Genomic DNA, 17,397 nt, shown 5'->3' on the forward strand with positions numbered 1-17,397 from the left:
AAGAGCTGTGGAGTTCAGAGTGTTTAACCAGACGGTTTTAATGCCCTTTGGAAGAGACGAGGTGGTCACAGTAGCTTAACAAGACTGTTTTATTGCCCCTTGGAAGAGTGGTGGAGATCGTTGTGGATTTAAAAGACAATATCAATGACCCCTTAGAAGAGTGGTGGCAGTTGCAGTGGAATAAAAAGACAATATCAATGCCCCTTGGAAGATTGGTGGAGGTTACAGTGGAATAAAAAGACAATATCAATGCCCTTTGGAAGAGTGGTGGAGTTTACAGTGGAATAAAAAGACAATATCAATGCCCTGTGTAAGAAACTTGGAGGTCAGAGTAGCTTAACAAGACTGTTTTAATGCCCCTTGGAAGAGTCGTGGACGTTGCAGAGGAATAAAAAGACAATATCAATGCACTTGGAAGAGTGCCGAAGGTTACAATGGAATAAAAAGACATTGTCAATGCCCCTTGGAAGAGCTGTGGAGTTCAGAGTGGTTTAACCAGATGGTTTTATTGACCCTTGGAAGAGACGTTGATGCCACAGTAGATTAACAAGACGGTTTTAATGCCCCTTGGAAGAGTGGTGGTGGTCGCAATGGAATAAAAAGACAATATCAATGCCCTGTGGAAGAGTGGTGGAGGTCGCAGTGGAAAACAGAGACAATATCAATGCCCCTTGGAAGAGTGGTGGAGGTTACAGTCGATTAAATAGACAATATCAATGCCTCTTGGAAGAGCTGTGGAGTACAGAGTGGTTTAACCAGACGGTTTAATGCCCCTTGGAAGAGACGTGGAGGTCACAGTAACTTATCAAGACTGTTTTATTACCCCTTGGAAGAGTGGTGGAGGTCGCAGTGGATTAAAAAGACAATATCAATTCCCCTTAGAAGAGTGGTGGAGGTCGCAGTGGAATAAAAAGACGATATCAATTCCCCTTAGAAGAGTGGTGGTGGTCGTAGTGCAATAAAAAGACAATATCAATGCCTCGTGGAAGAGACTTGGAGGTCAGAGTAGCTTAACAAGTTGGTTTTAATGCCCCTTGAAATAGAGGTGGAGGTCGCAGTGGAATAAAAAGACAATATCAGTGCCCCTTGGAAGAGTGGTGGAGGTTACAGTGGAATAAAAATACAATATCAATGACTCTTGGAAGAGTGGTGGAGGTCGCAGTGGAATAAAAAGACAATATTAATGCCCCTTGGAAGAGTGGTGGAGGTTAAAGTCGAATAAAAAGACAATATCAATGCCTCTTGGAAGAGCTGTGGAGTTCAGAGTGGTTTAACCAGATGGTTATAATGCCCCTTGGAAAAGATGTGGAGGTCACAGTAGCTTATCAAAACTGTTTTAATGCCCCTTGGAAGAGTGGTGGAGGTCGCAGTAAAATAAAAAGACAATACCAATGCCCCTTGGAAGAGTGGTGGAGGTTACAGTGGAAAAAAAAGACAATATCAATGCCCCTTGGAAGAACTGTGGAGTTCACAGTGGTTTAACCAGAAGGTTTTAACGCACCGCGGAATAGACCTGGAGGTCACAGTAGCTTAACAAGACGGTCTTAATGCTTCTTGGAAGAGAGATGGAGGTTGCAGTGGATTAAAAAGACAAAATCAATGCCCCTTGGAAGAGTGGTCGAGGTTACAGTGGAACAAAAAGACAATATCAATGCCTCTTGCAAGAGCTGTGGAGTTCAGAGTGGTTTAGATTGACGGTTTTAATGCCCCTTGGAAGAGACGTGGAGGTCACAGTAGCTTAAGAAGACGGTTTTAATGCCCCTTGGAAGAATGGTGGAGATCGCAGTGGATTAAAAAGACATTATCGATGCCCCTTGGAAGAGTGGTGGAGGTCGCAGTGGAATAAAAAGAAAATATCACTGCCCCTTAGATGAGTGGTGGAGGTTACAGTGGAAAAAAAAGACAATATCAATGTTCCTTAGAAGAGGATTGAAGGTCGCAGTGGAATAAAAGGACAATATCAATGTCCCTTGGAAGAGTGGTGGAGGTCACAGTCGATTAAAAAGACAATATCAAGGCCCCTTGGAAGAGTGGTGGAGGTTACAGAGGAATAAGAAGTCAATATCAATGCCCTGTGTAAGAAACTTGGAGGTCACCGTAGCTTAACATGACGGTTTTAATGCCCCTTGGAAGAGTCGTGGACGTCGCAGAGGAATAAAAAGACAATATCAATGCACTTGGAATAGTGCAGAAGGTTACAATGGAATAAAAAGACAATATCAATGCCCTGTGGAAGGGACGTGGAGGTCACAGTAGCATAACAAGACGGTTTTAATGCCCATTGGATGAGTGGAGGAGGTCGCAGTGGATAAAAAAGACAATATCAAACCCCTTGGAAGAGTGGTGGAGGTCGCAGTGGAAAACAGAGACAATATCAATGCCCCTTGGAAGAGTGGTGGAGGTTACAGTGGAATAAGAAGACAATATCAATGCCCCATGGAAGAGTTGTGGAGGTCACTGTAGCTTAACAAGATGGTCTTAATGCCCCTTGGAAGAGTGGTGGAGGTCGCAGTGGAATAAATAGACAGTGTCAATGCCCCTTGGAAGAGTGGTGGAGGTTAGAGTGGAATAAAAAGACAATACCAGTGCTCCTTGGAATAGCTGTGGAGTTCAGAGTGGTTTAAATTGACGGTTTTAATGCCCCTTGGAAGAGACGTGGAGGTCACAGTGGATTAAAAAGACAATATCTATGCCCCTTGGAAGAGTGGTGGAGGTCACAGTGGATTAAAAAGACAATATCAAAGCCCCTTGGAAGAGAGGTGGAGGTCGCAGTGGAATAAAAAGACAATATCAGTGCCCCTTGGAAGAGTGGTGGAGGTTACTGTGGAATAAAAAGACAATACCTATGACTCTTGGAAGAGTGGTGGAGGTCGCAGTGGAATAAAAAGACAATATTAATGCCCCTTGGAAGAGTGGTGGAGGTTAAAGATGAATAAAAAGACAATATCAATGACTCTTGGAAGAGCTGTGTAGCTCAGAGTGGTTTAACCAGACGGTTTTAATGCCCCTTGGAAGAGACGTGGAGGTCACAGTAGCTTATCAAAACTGTTTTAATGCCCTTTGGAAGAGTGGTGGAGGTCGCAGTAAAATAAAAAGACAATACCAATGCCCCTTGGAAGAGTGGTGGAGGTTATAGTGGAATAAAAAGACAATATCAATGGCCCTTGGAAGAGTTGTGGAGTTCACTGTGGTTTAACCAGAAGGTTTTAAGGCACCGTGGAATAGACCTGGAGGTCACAGTAGCTTAACAAGACGGTCTTAATGCTTCTTGGAAGAGAGATGGAGGTCGCAGTGGATTAAAAAGACAAAATCAATGCCCCTTGGAAGAGTGGTCGAGGTTACAGTGGAATAAAAAGACAATATCAATGCCTCTTGCAAGAGCTGTGGAGTTCAGAGTGGTTTAGATTGACGGTTTTAATGCGCCTTGGAAGAGACGTGGAGGTCACATTAGCTTAGCAAGACGGTTTTAATGCCCCTTGGAAGAATGGTGGAGGTCGCAGTGGATTAAAAAGACATTATCGATGCCCCTTGGAAGAGTGGTGGAGGTCGCAGTGGAATAAAAAGAAAATATCAATGCCCCTTAGATGAGTGGTGGAGGTTACAGTGGAAAAAAAGACAATATCAATGTTCCTTAGAAGAGGAGTGAAGGTCGCAGTGGAATAAAAAGACAATATCAATGTCCCTTGGAAGAGTGGTGGAGGTCGCAGTGGATTAAAAAGACAATATCAATGCCCCTTGGAAGAGTGGTGGAGGTTACAGTGGAATAAGAAGTCAATATCAATGCCCTGTGTAAGAAACTTGGAGGTCACAGTAGCTTAACACGACGGTTTTAGTGCCCCTTGGAAGAGTCGTGGACGTCGCAGAGGAATAAAAAGACAATATCAATGCACTTGGAAGAGTGCAGAAGGTTACAATGGAATAAAAAGACATTATCAACGCCCTGTGGAAGGGACGTGGAGGTCACAGTAGCATAACAAGACGGTTTTAATGCCCATTGGAAGAGTGGTGGAGGTCGCAGTGGATAAAAAAGACAATATCAAAGCCCCTTGGAAGAGTGGTGGAGGTCGCAGTGGAAAACAGAGACAACATCAATGCCCCTTGGAAGAGTGGTGGAGGTTACAGTGGAATAAAAAGACAATATCAATGCCCAATGGAAGAGTTGTGGAGGTCACTGTAGCTTAACAAGATGGTCTTAATGCCCCTTGGAAGAGTGGTGGAGGTCGCAGTGGAATAAATAGACAGTGTCAATGCCCCTTGGAAGAGTGGTGGAGGTTAGAGTGGAATAAAAAGACAATACCAGTGCTCCTTGGAAGAGCTGTGGAGTTCAGAGTCGTTTAAATTGACGGTTTTAATGCCCCTTGGAAGAGACGTTGAGGTCACAGTGGATTAAAAAGACAATATCAATGCCCCTTGTAAGAGTGATGGAGGTCGCAGTGGATTAAAAAGACAATATCAATGCCCCTTGGAAGAGTGGTGGAGGTCGCAGTGGAATAAAAAGACAATATCAATGCCCCGTGGAAGGGACGTGGAGGTCACAGTAGCTTCACAAGACGGTTTTAATGCCCCTTGGAAGAGAAGTGGAGGTCGCAGTTGATTAAAAAGACAATATCAATGCCCCTTGGAAGAGTGGTGGAGGTCGCAGTGGAATAAAAAGACAATATCAATGCCGCTTGGAAGAGTGGTGGATGTTACAGTCGAATAAAAAGACAATATCAATGACTTTTATAAGAGCTGTGGAGATCAAAGTGTTTAACCAGACGGTTTTAATGCCCCTTGGAAGAGACGAGGAGGTTACAGTAGCTTAACAAGACTGTTTTAATGCCCCTTGGAAGAGTGGTGGAGATCGTTGTGGATTTAAAAGACAATATCAATGCCCCTTAGAAGTGTTTTGGAGGTCGCAGTGGAATAAAAAGACAATATCAATTCCCCTTAGAAGATTGGTGGAGGTTACAGTGGAATAAAAAGACAATATCAATGCCCCTTGGAAGAGAGGTGGAGGTTACATTGGAATGAAAAAACAATATCAATACCCGGTGTAAGAAACTTGGAAGTCACAGTAGCTTAACAAGACGGTTTTAATGCCCCTTGGAAGAGTCGTGGACGTCGCAGAGGAATAAAAAGACAATATCAATGCACTTGGAAGAGTGCAGAAGGTTACAATGGAATAAAAAGACATTGTTAATGACCCTAGGAAGAGCTGTGGAGCTCAGAGCAGTTTAACCAGACGGTTTTAATGCCCCTTGGAAGAGACTTGGAGGTCACAAAGCTTAACAAGACGGTTTTAATGCCCCTTGGAACAGTGGTGGAGGTTGCAATGGAATAAAAAGACAATATCAATGCCCCGTGGAAGGGACGTGGAGGTCACAGTAGCATAACAAGAAGGTTTTAATGCCCATTGGAAGAGTGGTGGAGGTCGCAGTGGATAAAAAAGAGAATATCAAAGCCCCTTGGCAGAGTGGTGGAGGTCGCAGTTTAAAACAGAGACAATATCAATGCCCCTTGGAAGAGAGGTGGATGTTACAGTCGAAAAAAAAGACTATATCAATGCCTCTTGGAAGAGCTGTGGAGTACAGAGTGGTTTAACCAGACGGTTTAATGCCCCTTGGAAGTGACGTGGAGGTCACAGTAGCTTATCAAGACTGTTTTAATGCCCCTTGGAAGAGATGTGGAGGTCGCAGTGGAATAAAAAGACAATATCAATGCCCCTTGGAAGAGTGGTCGTTGTTACAGTGGAATAAAAAGACAATATCAATGACCGTTGGAAGAGTGGTGGAGGTCACAGTGGAATAAAAAGATAATATTAATGCCCCTTGGAAGAGCTGTTGAGTTCAGAGAGGTATAACCAGACGGTTTTAACGCTCCTTGGAAGTGACGTGGAGGTCACAGTAACTTAACAAGACTGTTATAATGCCCTTGGAAGAGTGGTGGAGGTCGCAGTGGAATACAAAAACAATATCAATGCCCCTTGGAAGATTGGTGGAGGTTGCAGTGGATTAAAAAGACAATATCAATGCCCATTGGAAGAGTGGTGGTGGTTACGGTGGAATAAAAAGACAATACCAGTGCTCCTTGGAAGAGTTGTGGAGTTCAGAGTGAATTAAATTGACAGTTTTAAAGCCCCTTGGAAGAGTGGTGGAGGTCGCAGTGGATTCAAAATACAATATCAATGCCACTTGGAAGAGTGGTGGAGTTCGCAGTGGAATAAAAAGACAATATCAATGCCCCGTGGAAGGGACGTGGAGGTCACAGTAGCTTCACAAGACGGTTTTAATGCCCCTTTTTAAGAGAGGTGGAGGTCGCAGTTGATTAAAAAGACAATATCAATGCCCCTTGGAAGAGTGGTGGAGGTCGCAGTGGAGTAAAAAGACAATATCAATGCTGCCTGGAAGAGTAGTGGATGTTGCAGTCGAAGAAAAAGACAATATCAATGCCTCTTTTAAGAGCTGTGGAGTTCAGAGTGTTTAACCAGACGGTTTTAATGCCCTTTGGAAGAGACGAGGTGGTCACAGTAGCTTAACAAGACTGTTTTATTGCCCCTTGGAAGAGTGGTGGAGATCGTTGTGGATTTAAAAGACAATATCAATGACCCCTTAGAAGAGTGGTGGCAGTTGCAGTGGAATAAAAAGACAATATCAATGCCCCTTGGAAGATTGGTGGAGGTTACAGTGGAATAAAAAGACAATATCAATGCCCTTTGGAAGAGTGGTGGAGTTTACAGTGGAATAAAAAGACAATATCAATGCCCTGTGTAAGAAACTTGGAGGTCAGAGTAGCTTAACAAGACTGTTTTAATGCCCCTTGGAAGAGTCGTGGACGTTGCAGAGGAATAAAAAGACAATATCAATGCACTTGGAAGAGTGCCGAAGGTTACAATGGAATAAAAAGACATTGTCAATGCCCCTTGGAAGAGCTGTGGAGTTCAGAGTGGTTTAACCAGATGGTTTTATTGACCCTTGGAAGAGACGTTGATGCCACAGTAGATTAACAAGACGGTTTTAATGCCCCTTGGAAGAGTGGTGGAGGTCGCAGTGCATTAAAAAAACAATATCAATACCCATTGGAAGAATGGTGGAGGTTACAGTGGAATAAAAAGACAATATCAATGCCCCTTGGAAGAACTGTGGAGTTCAGAGTGGTTTAACCAGACGGTTTTAATGCCCCTTGGAAGAGATGTGGAGGTCACAGTAGCTTAACAAGACTGTTTTAAGGCCTCTTGGAAGAGTGGTGGAGGTCGCAGTGGATTAAAAAGACAATATCAATGCCCCAAAGAAGAGAGGTGGAAATCCCAGTTGAATAAAAAGACAATATCAATACCCCTAGGAAGAGTGGTGGAGGATACAGTGGAATAAAAATACAATATCAATGCCCAGTGGAATAGACATGGAGGTTACAGTAGCTAAACAAGATGTTTTTAATGCACCTTGGAAGAGTGGTGGAAGTCATAGTGGAATAAAAAGACAATATCAATGCCCCTTGAAAGAGTGCTGTAGGTTACAGTGGAGTAAAAAGACAATGTCATTGCCCCTTGGAACAGTGGTGGAGGTTACAGTTAAATAAAAAGACAATATCAATGCCCCGTGGAAGAGATGTGGAGGTCACAATAGCTTAACAAGATGCTTTTAATGGCCCTTGGAAGAGTGGTGGAGGTCGCAGTGGATTAAAAAGACAATATCAATGAGCCTTGTAAGAGTGGTGGAGGTCGCAGAGGAATAAAAAGACATTATCAATTCCTCTTGCAAGAGTGGTGGAGGGCGCAGTGGAATAAAAAGCCAATATAAATGCCCCTTGGACGAGTGGTGGAGGTTACAGTGGAATAAAAAGACAATTTCAATGCCCCGTGGAAGTGACGTGGAGGCCACAGTAGCTTAGCATGACGGTTCTAATGCTCCTTGGAAGAGTGGTGGAGGTCGCAGTGGATTAAAAAGACTATCAAATCCCCTTGGAAGAGTGGTGGAGGTCGGAGTGGAAAAAAAAGACAATATCAATGCCCCTTGGAAGAGTGGTGGAGGTTACAGTTGAATAAAAAGACAATATCAATGCCTCTTGAAAGAGCTGTGGAGTTCAGATTGGTTTAACCATGCGGTTTTAATGCCCCTTGGAAGAGAAGTGGAGGTCACAGAAGCTTATTACGACTGTTTTAAAGCACCTTGTAGGAGTGGTAGAGGTCGCAGTGGATTAAAAAGACAATATCAATGCCCCTTGGAAGAGTGGTGGAGGTTACAGTGGAATAAAAAGACAATATCAATGCCTCTTGGAAGAGTGGTGGAGGTTACAGTGGAATAAAAAGACAATATCAATGTCCCTTGGAAGAATGGTGGAGGTTACAGTGGAATAAAAAGACAATAACAATGACCCTTGGAAGAGTGGTGGAGGTTCCAATTAAATAAAAAGACAATATCAAAGCCCCTCGGAAGAGACGTGGAGATCACAGTGGAATAAAAAGACAATATTATTGCCCCTTGGAAGAGTGGTGGAGGTCGCAGTAAAATAAAAAGACAATATCAATGCCCCTTGGAATAGTGGTGAAGGTTAGAGTAGAATAAAAAGACAATATCAATGCCCCTTGGAAGAGCTGTGGAGTTCACAGTTGTTTAACCAGAAAGTTTTAATGCACTGTGGAATAGAGGTGGAGGTCACAGTAGCTTAACAAGACGGTTTCAATGCTTCTTGGAAGAGTGATGGAGGTCGCAGTGGATTAAAAAGACAATATCAATGCCCTGTGTAAGAAACTTGGAGGTCACAGTAGCTTAACAAGGCGGTTTTAATGCCCCTTGGAAGAGTCGTGGACGTCGCAGAGGAATAAAAAGACAATATCAATGCACTTGGAAGAGTGCAGAAGGTTACAGTGGAATAAAAATACAATGTAAATGCCCCTTGGAAGAGCTGTGGAGCTCAGAGCGGTTTAACCAGACGGTTTTAATGCCCCTTGGAAGAGACTTGTACGTCACAGTAGCTTAACAAGATGGTTTTAATGCCCCTTGGAAGAGTGGTAGAGGTCACAGTGGAATAAAAATACAATATCAATGCCCCTTGAAAGAGTGGTGGAAGTTACAGTGAAATAAAAAGACAATATCAATGCCCCTTGGAAGAGCTGTGGAGTACAGAGTGGTTTAACCAAATGGTTTTAGTGCCCCTTGGAAGAGACGTGGAGGTCACAGTAGGTTAACAAGACGGTTTTAATGCCCCTTGGAAGAGTGGTGGAGGTCGCAGTGGAATAAAAAGACAATATCAATGAACCTTGGAAGAGTGGTGGAGGTCGCAGTGGAATAAAAAGACAATATCAATGCCCCTTGGAAGAGTGGTGGAGGTTACAGTGGAATAAAAAGACAATATCAATGCCTCTTGGAAGAGTGGTGGAGGTTACAGTGGAATAAAAAGACAATATCAATGCCCCGTGGAAGAGACGTGGACATCACAGTAGCTTAACAAGACGGTTTTAATGCCCTTGACAGAGTGGTGGAGGTCGCAGTGGAATAAAAAGACAATAACAATGCCCTGTGGTAGAGACGTGGAGGTCACAGTTGCTTAACAAGACGGTTTTAATGCCTTTTGGAAGAGTGGCGGAGGTCGCAGTGGAATAAAAAGACAATATCAATGCCCATTGGAAGAGTGGTGGAGGTCGCAGTGGAATAACCTCACTGGTACATGCTCTGCATAACTTCTCTGCTTGCTGTGTCTGCTGTAATCTAATGCTCTGCTTTGCTGATTCACCTCACTGGTACATGCTCTGCATAACTTCTCTGGTTTATCTGTCCCACTCCATTCAATACCCACATATGTCTGTCCCTTCCCCACTATAGATCTTATCTGATTTTTAGAGGTGCTATACTGCAGAGACTAGAGTCCTAGCTCTGTGTTTGATCACCCAGCCATCTCCTGGTGAGACCACCAGCTGCTAATTTAGCCATATGCAGCTCCCACAATGCCCTTCACCTGATAGTTTAATGTGCCCTATTTATTTAGAAGCTCTGTAAGGGGTGCACTTGTGCTGGGGTGTGCACGCGTCTTCTTGTGCAAAGTGGCTTCGTAGATTAGTGGCAGTTATTTCAGAGGCAGTTAGTCAGGGCAGGAGTCAGGTAACCAACACTTTGACCACTTACTCTCTTTTAACTATGTTTCTGTTAGCTCTCACTTTTTCCTCTATAGTCCTCCACTTTCTAGTAACCGCTCAAATCCCTACACCTAGTAAGAAACTCTTCATCTCTCCCTCCATCCTCCCCATTCATCTCACCTCCTCCTCCAAATTATTCCTAAACACTCAATCCTGGATCTCCAAACACAGACAGCCACCTCATGCTCTCTCTTGCTCCCACCTGCTAACACTTTCTCTGCTCCTCCTCACTGCTGGAGATATCTCTCCAAATCCTGGTCCTCCTCGCCATAACCCCACAGTTACTTCTTCCTCCTATCCACGCCCTTCCGCAAACTGTTGCAACCCTTCTAACCTCATATCCATCCAACCAATCCCCACTCCCTTAGTTGATCTAACAGGAGCTCTATGGAACGCTCGCTCTGTCTGCAACAAACTTTCCTTCATCAATGATCTTTTCATTACAAACAAACTTTCCTTCCTCACCATCACTGAAACCTGGCTCACCCCCTCTGACACAGCCTCCCCAGCTGCACTTTCATATGGCGGATTCCACCTTTCCCACACCCCTCGCCCCAACAGCAAACATGGCGGACGCGTAGGTTTTCTCCTATCAGAACACTGCGTTTTCACCCAAATCCCACTGCCACCCTCCGTTACACTCCCCTCTTTTGAGGTGCACTGTGTGTGCATCTATTCCCCCTCCAACCTCCAACTGGCTGTCTTTTACCGACCCCCAGGGCAATCCACCACCTTCTTAGACCACTTCACCACCTGGCTGCTTCACTTCCACTCCACTGACATCACCACTATCATAATGGGTGACTTCAACATCCCCATTAACACTTCCCACTCGTCTGTCTCTAAGTTCCTATCTCTCACTTCCTCCTTCGGACTCACTCAATGGTCTTCCACACCCACCCACAAAGATGGCCACACACTGGACCTCATCTTCACCCGCCTCTGTTCCCTATCTAACCTCTCTAACTCACCTCTCCCTCTCTCTGATCACAGCCTATTTACATTCTCTTCTCTCTCCTCCCCGGGGCAACAATCCCCACTCCACAAACTTGCATACCCTCGCTGAAATCTCAAACACCTTGACTTACACTCACTCTCTGAATCCCTCCTCCCTCTTAAATTCCTTACACGATGCAGACGTTGCTGCTGCTCCATATAACACCACAATAGCTGCAGCTGTAGACTTGATCGCCCCCCTCACACACACCACATCTCGCACACGCAACAGGCAACCCTGGCACACTAAACTTACTAAATAACTGCGTCGGGCCTCCAGGGTTGCGGAGCGGAGATGGAAAAGGTCTCACTCCATCGAGCACTTCATCGCATTCAAGCAATCCCTCACTAATTTCAAGTCCGCACTCACTACAGCAAAACAAATCTACTTCTCATCTCTCATATCCTCCCTATCTCACAACCCTAAACAGCTATTTAACACTTTCAACTCTCTCCTTCGTCCCCCAGCACCTCCTCCCTCTTCTCTCATCTCAACCGACGACTTTGCCTCATTCTTCAAACAGAAGATTGACACCATCAGACAAAACTTTTGCCTTAAGTCCACACAACCCCTCCTCATATCTATTAAACCCTCCTCATCCAAACCCCACTTCTCCACCATTACAGAAGGTCAAGTCTCCTCTTTACTCTCCAAATCACACCTCACCACCTGCGAACTTGACCCAATCCCATCCCACCTCATCACTAACCTTACCACAGTCTTCATCCCAACCCTAACCCACCTCTTCAATCTGTCACTAACAACCGGTGTCTTACCCTCATGTTTCAAACATGCAGCAATCACACCCATCCTCAAAAAGCCCTCCCTTGACCCTTCCTCTCAGACTAGCTACCACCCCATATCACTCCTCCCCTTTGCCTCAAAACTACTAGAACAACATGTCCACCTTGAACTGTCCTCCCACCTCTCCTCCTGCTCCCTCTTCGACTGCCTGCAATCTGGCTTCCGACCGCATCACTCGACTGAAACTGCCCTGACCAAACTCACCAACAACCTTCTAAATGCCAAATCCAAGCGACACTACTCCATCCTCCTCCTTCTGGACCGGTCATCTGCCTTTGACACAGTGGACCATTCCCTCTTACTCCAGATTCTCTCATCTCTTGGCATCATGGACTTGGCTCTATCTTGAATCTCCTCATACTTAACAGACAGGACATTCAGCGTCTCGCACTCATGCACCACCTCCTCATCTCGCCCCCTATCTGTCGGTGTCCCCCAAGGTTCAGTTCTAGGACCTCTGCTCTTCTCCATCTACACCTTTGGCCTGGGACAGCTCATAGAGTCTCACGGTTTTCAGTATCACCTCTATGCTAACGACACACAGATCTACCTCTCTGGACCCAATATCTTCTCCCTACTAACCAAAATCCCATAATGTCTGTCTGCCATGTCATCCTTCTTCTCTGACAGATTTCTAAAAATCAACATGGATAAAACAGAGTTCATCATCTTTTCACCCTCTCATTCACATCCCCCATCTGACCTAGCCTTCAACGTCAATGGCTGTTCATTCTCCCCAGTCCCACAAGCTCGCTGCCTTGGAGTAACCCTGGACTCTGATTTCTCCTTCAAGCCACATATCCAAGCCCTTTCCACTTCCTGCCGACTCCAACTCAAAAACATCTCCCGGACCCGTGCATTCCTCAGCAAAGACTCTGCAAAAACACTAGTGCATGCCCTCATCATATCCCGCCTCGACTACTGAAACCTCCTGCTCCGTGGCCTCCCTTACAACACTCTTGCGCCTCTCCAATCTATCCTCTCTGTCAATCTCTTCACTGGCTCCCCATTGTCCAGAGAATCCAGTTCAAAACTCTAACCATGGCATACAAAGCCATCCACAACCTGTCTCGCCCATACATCTGTGAACTAGTCTCCCGGTACTTACCTGCACGCAACCTCCGATCCTCACAAGATCTCCTTCTCTACTCCCCTCTTATATCCTCCTCCCACAATTGTATACAAGATTTCTCCCTGCATCCCCCCTACTCTGGAACGCTCTACCCCAACACAACAGACCCTCGCTGACCGTGGAAAACTTCAAAAGAAACCTGAAGACCCACCTCTTCCGACAAGCCTACAACCTGCAGTAACCACCGTTGCACGACCAGTTCTACCCTCACCTAATGTATCCTCACCCATCCCTTCTAGAATGTGAGCCCTCACGGGCAGGGTCCTCGCTCCTCCTGTACAAGTCGCTGACTCGTTTTGTTAAGATTATGTAAATGCTTTTGTTATGTATATCCCTATCACATGTAAAGCGCCATGGAATAAATGGCGCTATAATAATTAATAATAATAATAATAATTATAAAAAGACAATATCAATTCCCATAGGAAAAGTGGTGGAGGTTACAGTGGATTAAAAAGACAATATCAATGCCCCTTAGAAGAGAGGTGGAAGTCGCAGTGGAATAAAAAGACAAAGTCAATGCACCTTGGAAGAGTGGTGGAGGTGGCAGTAGAATAAAAAGACTATATCAATGCCCCTTGGAAAAATGATGGAGGTCGCAGTGGAATAAAATGACAAAATCAATGCCAAGTGGAATAGACATGGAGGTTACAGCAGCTTAACAAGACAGTTTTAATGCCCCTTCGAAGAGTGGTGGAGGTTAGATTCAAATAAAAAGACAATACCAATGCCCCTTGAAAGAGCTTTGGAGTTCAGAGTGGTTTAACCAGACGGTTTTAATGCCCATTGGAAGTGACGTGGAGGTCACAGTAGCTTAAAAAAACGTTTTTAATGCCCCTTGGAAAAGTGGTGGAGGTCTCAGTGTATTGAAAAGACAATATCAATGCCCCTTGGAAGAGTGGTGGAGGTGGCAGTGGAACAAAAAGACAATACCAATGCCCCTTGGAAGAATGATGGAGTTCGCAGAGGAATAAAAAGTCAATGTCAATGCCCCTTGGAAGAGTGGTGGAGGTTAGAGTGGAATAAATAGACAATACCAATGCCCCTTGGAAGAGCTGTGGAGTTCAGAGTAGTTTAATCAGATGGTTTTATTCCCCCTTAGAAGAGACGTGGAGGTCACAGTAGATAAACAAGACGGTTTTAATGCCCCTTGGAAAAGTGGTGCAGGTCACAGTGGATTAAAAAGACAATATCAATGCCCAGTGGAACACACGTGGAAGTCACAGTAGCTTAACAAGACAGTATTAATGCCCCTTGGAAGAGTGGTGGAGGTCGCAGTGGAATAAAAAAACAACATCAATGTCCCTTGAAAGAGTGGTGGAGGTTACAGTGAAATAAAAAGACAATATCAATGCCTCTTGAAAGAGCTATGGAGTTCAGAGTGGTTTAACCAGATGGTTTTAATGCCCCTTGGAAGAGTGGTGGCGGTCGCAGTGCATTAAAAAGACAATATCAATACCCCTTGGAAGAATGGTATAGGTTACAGTGGAATAAAAAGACAATATCAATGCCCCTTGGAAGAGCTGTGGAGTTCAGAGTGGTTTAACCAGACGGTTTTAATGCCCCTTGAAAGAGATGTGGAGGTCACAGTAGCTTAACAAGACTGTTTTAATGCCTCTTGGAAGAGTGGTGGAGGTCGCAGTGGATTAAAAAGACAATATCAATGCCCATTAGAAGAGAGGTGGAAGTCGCAGTGGAATAAAAAGACAATATCAATACTGCTTGGAAGAGTGGTGGAGGATACAGTGGACTAAAAAGACAATATCAATGCCCCGTGGAATAGACATAGACGTTACAGTAGCTAAACAAGATGTTTTTAATGCACCTTGGGAGAGTGGAGGAAGTCGTAGTAGAATAAAAAGACAATATCAATGCCCCTTGAAAGATTGCTGTAGGTTACAGTGGAATAAAAAGACAATATCAATGCCTCTTGCAAGAGCTGTGGAGTACAGAGTGGTTTAAATTAACGGTTTTAATGCCCCTTGGAAGATACGTGGAGGTCACAGTAGCTTAACAATATAGTTTTAAAGCTCCTTGGAAGAGTGGTGGAGGTCACAGTGCATTAAAAAGACAATATCAATGCCACTTGGAAGAGTGGTGAAGGTCCCAGTGGAATAAAAAGGCAATATCAATGCCCCTTGGGAGAGTGGTGGAGGTTACCGTGGAAAAAAAAGACAATATCAATGCTCCGTCAAAGAGACGTGGAGGTCACAGAAGCTTAACAAGACCGTTTTAATGCCTTGTGGAATTGACGTGGAGGTCAAAGTAGCTTAACAAGACAGGTTTTAATGGCCCTTGGAAGAGTGGTGGAGGTCGCAGATGATTAAAAAGACAATATAAATGCCCCTTTGAAGAGTGGTGGAGGTCGCAGTGGAATAAAAAGACAATATCAATGCCCCTTGGAAGAGTGGTGGAGGTAACATTGGATTAAAAAGACAATATCAATGCCCCTTGGAAGAGCAGTGGAGTTCAGAGTAGTTAAACCAGATGGTTTTAATGCCCATTGGAAGTGACGTGGAGGTCACAGTAGCTTAAAAAGACGTTTTTAATGCCCCTTGGAAAATAGGTGTAAGTTGCAGTGGAATAAAAAGACAATATCAATGCCCCTTGGAAGAGTGCTGGAGGTTACAGTGGAATTAAAAACAATATCAAAGCCCCTTGCAAGAGCTGTGGAGTTGAGAGTGGTTTAAATTGACGGTTTTAATGCACCTTGGAAGAGACGTGGAGGTCACAGTAAATTAACAAGACTGTTTTAATGCCCCTTGGAAGAGTGGTGGAGGTCGAAGTGGATTAAAAAGACAATGTCAATGCTCCTTGAAGGAGTGTTTGAAGTCTCCGTGGAATAAAAAGACAATATCAATGCCCCTTGGAAGAGTGTTGGAGGTTACAGTGGAATAAAAAGACAATATCAATGCCCTGTGGAAGAGACATGGAGGTCACAGTAGCTTAACAAGACGGTTTTAATGCCGCTTGAAAGAGTAGTGGAGGTCGTAGTGGAAAAAAAAGACAATATCAATGCCCCTTGGAAGAGTGGTGGAGGATACAGTGGATTAAAAAGACAATATCAATGCCCCTTGGAAGATCTGTGGAGTTCAGATTGGATAACCATACGGTTTTAATGCCCCTTGCAAGAGACGTGGAGGTCACAGTAGCTTAACAAGACGGTTTTAATACCACATGGAAGAGTGGTGGAGGATGTAGTGGAATAAAAAGACAATATCAATGCCCCGTGGAAGAGACGTGGAGGTCACAGTAGCTTAACAAGATGGTTTTAATGCCCTTTGGAAAAGTGGTGGAGGTCGCAGTGGATTAAAAAGACAATATCAATGCCCTTTGGAAGAGTGGTGGAGGTGGCAGTGGAATAAAAATACAATATCAATGCCAATTGGTAGAGTGGTGGAGGTTACATTGTAATTTAGAGACAAAATCAATTCCCCGTGGAAGAGATGTGGTGGTCACTGTAGCTTAATAAGACAGTTTTAATGCCCCTTGGAAGAATGGTGGAGGTCGCAGTGGAATAAAAAGACAATGTCAATGCCCCTTGGAAGAGTGGTGGAGGTTAGAGTGGAATAAAAAGACAATACCCATGCCCCTTGGAAGAGCTGTGGAGTTCAGAGTGGTTTAACCAGACGGTTTTAATGCCCACTGGAAGTGACGTGGAGGTCACAGTAGGTTAAAAAGATGTTTTTAATGACCTTTGGAAAAGTGGTGGAGGTCGCAGTGGATTAAAAAGACGATATCAATGCCCCTTGGAAGAGTGGTGGAGGTGGCAGTGGGATAAAAATACAATATCAATGCCCCTAGGAAGAATGATGGATGTCGCAGTGGAATATAAAGACAATGTCAATGCCCATTGGAAGAGTGGTGGAGCTTAGAGTGGAATAAAAAGACAACACCAATGCCCCTTGGAAGAGCTGTGGAGTTCAGAGTAGTTTAACCAGATGGTTTTATTGCCCCTTGGAAGAGACGTGGAGGTCAAAGTAGATTAACAAGACGGTTTTAATGCCCCTTGGAAAAGTGGTGGAAGTCACAGTGGATTAAAAAGACAATATCAATGCCCCGTAGAAGACACGTGGAGGTCACAGTAGCTTAACAAGACAGTTTTAATGCCCCTTGGAAGAGTGGTGGAGGTCGCAGTTGAATAAAAAGACAATATCAATGCCCCTTGAAAGAGTGGTGGAGGTTACAGTGAAATAAAAAGACAATATCAATGCCTCTTGAAAGAGCTATGGAGTTCAGAGTGGTTTAACCAGACAGTTTTAATGCCCTTTGGAAGAGTGGTGGAGGTCGCAGTGCATTAGAAAGACAATATCAATACAACTTGGAAGAATGGTGGAGGTTGCAGTGGTATAA

Source organism: Phyllobates terribilis, unplaced genomic scaffold, assembly GCF_046119375.1.
Source record: "Phyllobates terribilis strain yellow unplaced genomic scaffold, ASM4611937v1 Scaffold_95__1_contigs__length_6072419, whole genome shotgun sequence".
NCBI classification, from domain to species: domain Eukaryota; kingdom Metazoa; phylum Chordata; class Amphibia; order Anura; family Dendrobatidae; genus Phyllobates; species Phyllobates terribilis.